We start from the raw sequence: 6,854 nt of genomic DNA on the forward strand, positions 1-6,854 counted from the left end.
CAATTTTTTTTTCCTCCCCTGTAGATGAATATGTCTCCCTGACCATTGGCATGTACTCTTGTGGAAGCAGTGTATGGCCCCTCCCCATTGACTTCAGTCTTGTGCATGTGACCTGCTCCAGCTAACAGAATGTTCCCTGCTGGGTGCCCTGTTGATGCAGAAATTTGAGAGTCATCCTGTGGCTCTGTCATTGCTATTTTCCTTCTGCTCGAGGCTGAGATGGAGGTTCCACCATTATCTTCGGTTCCAGAATGAGAAAGACACAGAGCAAAACCAAAGCCAGCCCATAACCTTCATCTCTTTTCAGTGACGTTATGAATATTGGCTGTTGTAAGCCACTGGGATTTGAGAGTCATTTGTCACTGGGGCACAACCACATGGAGACCAACCACTCCACTGATGACACTGAGATTTGCATCCTGGCATTCTGGCACCAAATCAACATTCCCCACCCCTGCTCTGGGAGCTTCATGTTTCATATTCTGCTGTCAACTGCCCTTTGCCACATACAGGTACCTCAGACTCAAAATACCTGAAGGGGAACCCTCCATTCTCTGGATTAGGCTGGCTTCTCTGCCTGCATTCTGAATCATGTATTTTAGTTGGCAACACCACAACCTACCCATTCACTCACGCTACATGCCTGTGACACATCCTTGAAAATAACGTCTTTACTCTGCAGAACCAATCAGTGACCTGATCCTGTTGATTTCAGTTCACATGTAGATTCTCTTACACCTGTGCATGCTTTGCCTTCCAGCCACCATTGCCTTTGTTCAGGCTGTCAAGCCTCTTGATGAAAGTGAAAGAGGAGAGTGAAAAAGTTGGCTTAAACTCAACATTCAGAAAACGAAGATCATGGCATCTGGTCCCATCACTTCATGGGAAATAGATGGGGAAACAGTGGAAACAGTGTCAGACTTTAGTTTGGGGGGCTCCAAAATCACTGCAGATGGTGACTGCAGCCATGAAATTAAAAGATGCTTACTCGTTGGAAGGAAAGCTATGATCAACCTAGACAGCTTATTCAAAAGCAGAGACATTACTTTGCCAACTAAGGTCCATCTAGTCAAGGCTATGGTTTTTCCAGTAGTCATGTATGGATGTGAGAGTTGGACTGTGAAGAAGGCTGAGCGCCGAAGAATTGATGCTTTTGAACTGTGGTGTTGGAGAAGACTCTTGAGGGTCCCTTGGACTGCAAGGAGATCCAACCAGTCCATTCTGAAGGAGATCAACCCTGGGATTTCTCTGGAAGGAATGATGCTAAAGCTGAAACTCCAGTACTTTGGCCACCTCATGCGAAGAGTTGACTCATTGGAAAAGACTCTGATGCTGGGAGGGATTGGGGGCAGGAGGAGAAGGGGACGACAGAGGATGAGATGGCTGGATGGCATCACTGACTCGATGGACATGAGTCTGAGTGAACTCCGGGAGTTGGTGATAGACAGGGAGGCCTGGCGTGCTGTAATTCATGGGGTTGCAAAGAGTTGGACATGACTGAGTGACTGAACTGAACTGAATAGCTCTCAAAGTCCATCCCCTAAGGAACTGCACACACAGAAATTCAACCTTGTCACCTCTGATTTAAAATCTATCAATGACTTCCTATTACCGACAAAATAAATTCAAAACCCTTTGTATGCCTTCAGGGTTCCTGTGCTCTGGCCCCTGCATGTCTCTACAATCTCATCGTACCCCGTGCCATAGAACCCGTGCTCTAGCAATCCCAAACCACTGACTGTTCCATATGCATGCACATACAGTGTGATTTCTTGCCTATATCCACTGCTCATTCCTTTCTGTTTGGAAAGATCTCCCGGACTTGGACCCCATAAGGACTTAGGTATTCTACTAGCATTTAACAGCACAGCTTGAAAGGAAGACAGAGGAAGTTTTAATTGGACAGTATGGCCCAATTATCAACAGGAGGCTGATGCTTGACATCAGGCAGCAACACTATCCAATTTCTAAAGTCAATACAAGAAAATCTCTTTCAATATGAGAATTTTAATTTCTTTAATAATAAGTTAATCAATCCATTGAAGAGAGTCTGATCATGAAATTAAATGTGCAGACACACATGAGAATATTCACTGGAAGGACTGATGCTGAAGCTGAAGCTCCAATACTTTGGCCACCTGATGAGAAGAGCCAACTCATTGAAAAAGACCCTGCTGCTTGGAAAGATTGAAGGCAAGAGGAGAAGGGGGCAACAGAGGATGAGATGGTTGGATGGCATCATTGGCTCAATGGATATGAGTCTGAGCAAACTCCAGGAGATAGGGAAGGACAGGGAAGCCTGGTGTGCTACAGGCCATGGAATCGCAAAAAGTCGAAGACTGAGCAACTGAACAACAACAACCACACACATCAGTCAAGTTTTCTGGTTTCTTTTGAACATCCCCTGACTCCTCCCACTCTTCAGTATTGGCATTTGATTGGGCAGTGCTGGATGAACAGTAGCTGGGACCAACTGCTCCTCAAGTTGATAAAAACCTTCTGCTTTTTTCTCGAGTGCAAAGCTATATGAGGGAAGCAAGCCACCCACTGGTGACTCCCTGATGGGAACCAGTGACTGTGACCAGAGATGGTGGCTTGGTAGGAATCCAAACAACCAAGAATTCTCCAAGAGTAACTCTTCAGTAATGGGTTTCTCCATCCTTCAGAGAGCATCAAGGACAAGCAAGTGCATGACTGCCCTTTGGAGAGAGGGAGAGAGAAGAAAGCAAGATAAAAGAATCCATTTCCAAATGAAAGAGCTTGAAAGGACTCAGGGCTTCAGAAATCTACCCACCTGCCTGGCACAAACCCTGTGATGGATGCATTCCTAACAGTTCTCCTATTCAAAGAGGAGAACGAGTTATCAGGCAGGAATCCCTTCTTTCCTGTCTGGAACCCCAAAGTGCCACAGCTCCAGTAAACAAGAAAGCCCATGGTGGGTGACTTTCTTTCCTTACATTGAGTAGAAATATTTTCCACTAAGAGCTATATATTCCCCAGCCAGGCAGAGGGGCCTGTGCCAACTAATCCCATACAACTACCAAGGTAGCGATCGCAAATGGTGTCCTCTCTTTGCCACCGTAGCACTGGGCTCTCATCACGTTCCTTCTCTCACAGTTGTGACTTCTCAGTTCCATTTGCTACAAACCCTGAATATAACTTCAAAAAATATCTCACATCCATGCCCTTCTCTGATGCCACCATCATCTCTGGCCACCACTGTCCTTTGATCTGTGTCTTCTCACCTTATGTGTGTACCTTTATAGCTGTTACTACAATTTATAATTCTTTTACTTGTTGTCTGTTTATTCACTTGTGGTCTGTATTCCAAGCTGGAGGAAAGAAAATGAATTATGTTTCTCTGATCACTTATTCCCACCTACTAGCATGATGCCTGAAACATAATAAATGTTCAAGAGATACTGCATTAGTGGCCAAGATGGATGGATGGATGCAGGGATGGATGGATAGATGCAGAGATGCAGGGATGGATGTATGACTGGCTGGATGGACAGAGGGCTCACTGGCTAGCCGGATGGGTGAATGGATGGATGGATGGGTGAATTGTTAAATTAGTGGTGTCAACTGGCTTCTCAGTTCACAAGTGCCCATTGCTGGCCACATGGACCACAGAGCAGAATCTCTGGCCAAGATGCTGGTTAAACCAGCTGGCTTGATGCAGCCCAGACCTTTAGCACCCACCAAGTCTGGCAGGCAATACCCTTCCCCAAAAGGGGGACAGTAGACACCCACCTTGTTCCTGCAGCTCAGGGGAACTGATCTGGCCACAGGACCAGATCCTCTGTCACTCACTCCCCTACTCCCTGCCCGGAGCCCTGAGATCTAAAAGACCCGCTTCCTTTGACCTGCAGTGGACAAAGAAATAGTGTCCAGGGCCAACCACTGACAACAGCAAGACTCAGAAGCACGCCTGATAAGAGGTCTGTGAGCAGCTAATGTGAGCCTCGGAGTGTGATGCTTAATAGCTTGAAGGTGACATCAGGGTCGGGACTAATATCCGATTGAAAAGAAAGAGACATGACCTAACTCGTCTCTCACCATGGGCCTGGCTGCAAGAGATTCTCTTTCTTTTTTAATTTCCTAACTGGAGCTGCTGGCTCGGGACTCCAGCCTAGTCCCCAGAGTTGGGGCCTGCGGCTGGGCTGAACTCCGGCATCACTGGGAAAGGAGCAGGCTCGGCTGGGTCTGAGAGCCCCCCTGAAGGGCGTCTACCATCCAGCCTGTGCTCATCTGGCCCAGAGCCTGATGCTGGGTTTTCTCTCCCATCCAGCACATTTACCATGCTTTGAGAAAAGCCAGTCAAGCGATTTTAAGTCTCTGAAGAATTCCTGATGGTACCAAAGGAAACGTGGCTGCAGCCTCCTAGCAAGCTGCAGGCTTCCCCTGTAAAGGATGGTTTTTATTTGCGTTTTAAAAAATGATTTAAAACCAGTTTTCCAGGAACACAAATCCTTTCTAAGGTACCCAGCACATCTGGCCAGGGAGCTACAGACCTGTGTCTGAGCTGGCCAGCTGCCTGTCTGGTGAGACCAGGCTTTCGTCAGACTGTTTTCTCCTAATATGCTCTGCATTGCAGGAGGAGAAATCTCTTACTCCTTACCACCTTCCTTCCCCCAGCTTCACCTCCCCTCCCCAACATATAACACACAGACACACACATACACCATGTTCTAGACAGAGTTTTCTTCTATTTCTACAGGGATGCTGCAACCCAGCAACAATACAAGCACAGAGCAAGGAGAAGGAGGCCTGGGTTTTAGCATCTGCTGTCCTACTCATTTGCTGTGTGACTTTAAGCAAGCCACTTACCCGCTCTGGGCCAATTTCCAGGTTTGAAAAAACAAAACAATCTTATACCTTGCTCTGAGTACAAAAGATAAACAGATACCACAGGCAGAAAGTTTTCAAAGCACCAAGCTGTCCAGATAAGAAGCACTGCTGAGAGGCAGTAGGGGATAGCAATGAAGGTCAAGGGTTTACAGGATGCTGGGTCTTGCTTCTGATACGCTGGCCCAGAGCAGAACCCCTGCTCACGACCATGCTATGGCCACACACATCAGCCCCCAGCAAACCCTGTGATAGCAATTTAGTTATTAAAGCATCCTTCCCCTCACCTCCCCTCACCAGTAGAGGCATCATTGAGATCTTGATCCAGTAGCCTGGTACCTGGGGAGAAGCAGCTTCTTCAGAGGTTCTTTTGAGGGAATTAGAAAATGGATGTCCCGTGCCCTGCTGGACAGCATTCTCTTGGGAAACCTCTTCTTTTCTTTTTTTTTTTTTTTGGCCATTCCCACAGCATGCAGAATGCTGGATCTTAGTTCCCTGACCAGGGATTGAACTCGTGCCCCCTATAGTGGAAGCATGGAGTCCTAACCACTGAACTGCCAGAGAAATCCTTCTCCTGGGAAGTCTTGCAAAGGCTCTTGGCCCCACCATCCTCTCTCACCAGCCCACTCTCCCTTCATTCTGTCTCCCCTTGACACTGCCCACAAGGACCCACTTTCCCTCCCCAGAAGATCCAACCCTTGGGAGGTATACAGCAGAAAAAAACCAGGCACAGCTGCTTCTTCCCAGATGGCCTGGCCTTCTCTTCACTGAGAAGGGAGACCAAAGGCTAAGGACATTTTTTCTGGGAGAAGATGGTGTTCCAGTCCCTTTAAATGCCTTTTCATCCTCAGTCACCACTCCTTTAGTGTTTTCCTTGCCCACCTCTTCCCTGAAAGGCCTGAAGAGCAGCTATTCCAGAGGCTTGTGGGGAAGCATGGGGAGGTGGGGTGCCTGGGAGGATGCTGCAGAGGCTGAGGCCTGTGAAGCTAGGGGACCTCTCAGCCAGGACTAGGTTCTCTCTGCCCAAGAATCTGTGGCTGGACTTCTCTGGTGGTCCAGTGGTTAAAAACACGATTGCCAGTGAGGGGGACATGGGTTCCACCCCTGATCCAGGAAGATTCTACCTGCCATGGAGCAACTGAGCCCATGAGCCACAACTACTGAAGCCTGAGCACCCTACAGCCCATTCTCTGCAACAAGAGAAGCCACTGCAATGAGACCCCTCACACCACAACTAGAGTAGCCCCTGATCACTGCAGCAAGAGAAAGGCTTACACACAGCCACGAAGACTCAGGGGAGCCAAAAATATAAATAAAAAGCTTAAAAAAAAAATTGTGGCCCTTCTGTGGACTGCAGCTCAGGATGCAGTGCCTTCATCCCGAAAATCCCCTCTGAGCAATCCCCTCCCCACGTCGGATCTCTGCAGAGCAGATGCCAGGGGTGGGAGGACGATACAATGGCCCTCTTTGTGGGGGGATTTGGGCCAGCAGGCAGGGGAGGAAATTAGACAGCGCTCCTGACAGCGGGCTCTGTCTGGGGTGTCTGTGAAATATGGGCCAGAGGGGCTCCTTCCCCGAGGCCAGTTCAAGGCTGCCGACCACCCCACCCCCGCTTCGGGCAGAGGACACTGCCTGCTCAGAGAGAAAAGATATACGACACCCAGCTTCCTTCCCTCCGCCCCTGAGGGGCTTAAGGGAGCCCCGCGGTCTCTCCTGGGAGGTGCGGATGTGCATGTGTGTACGCACGTGTATGCGTGTATGTGTGCACGTGTGTAGGGGTGCATAAGTGTGTGCATTGTTTGTAAGTTTTCTCTATATGTATGTGTGTGTCTACTCACTCCATGGCCAGAGGAAAAAGAGTTCAAAATGCTGCCACCCATCCCCACCTCCAGGCCAAAAAAAACTGGCCAACCAAAATGCTGGCCAAGATGGCACCCTAATTTAGCATGCCTGCCTTTGCCCAGGCCAGAATGAGAGCCCTTAGGAACAAACTTTTTTCTTTTGGC

The sequence above is a fragment of the Oryx dammah genome, unplaced genomic scaffold (assembly GCF_014754425.2).
Source record: "Oryx dammah isolate SB20612 unplaced genomic scaffold, SCBI_Odam_1.1 HiC_scaffold_8, whole genome shotgun sequence".
NCBI classification, from domain to species: domain Eukaryota; kingdom Metazoa; phylum Chordata; class Mammalia; order Artiodactyla; family Bovidae; genus Oryx; species Oryx dammah.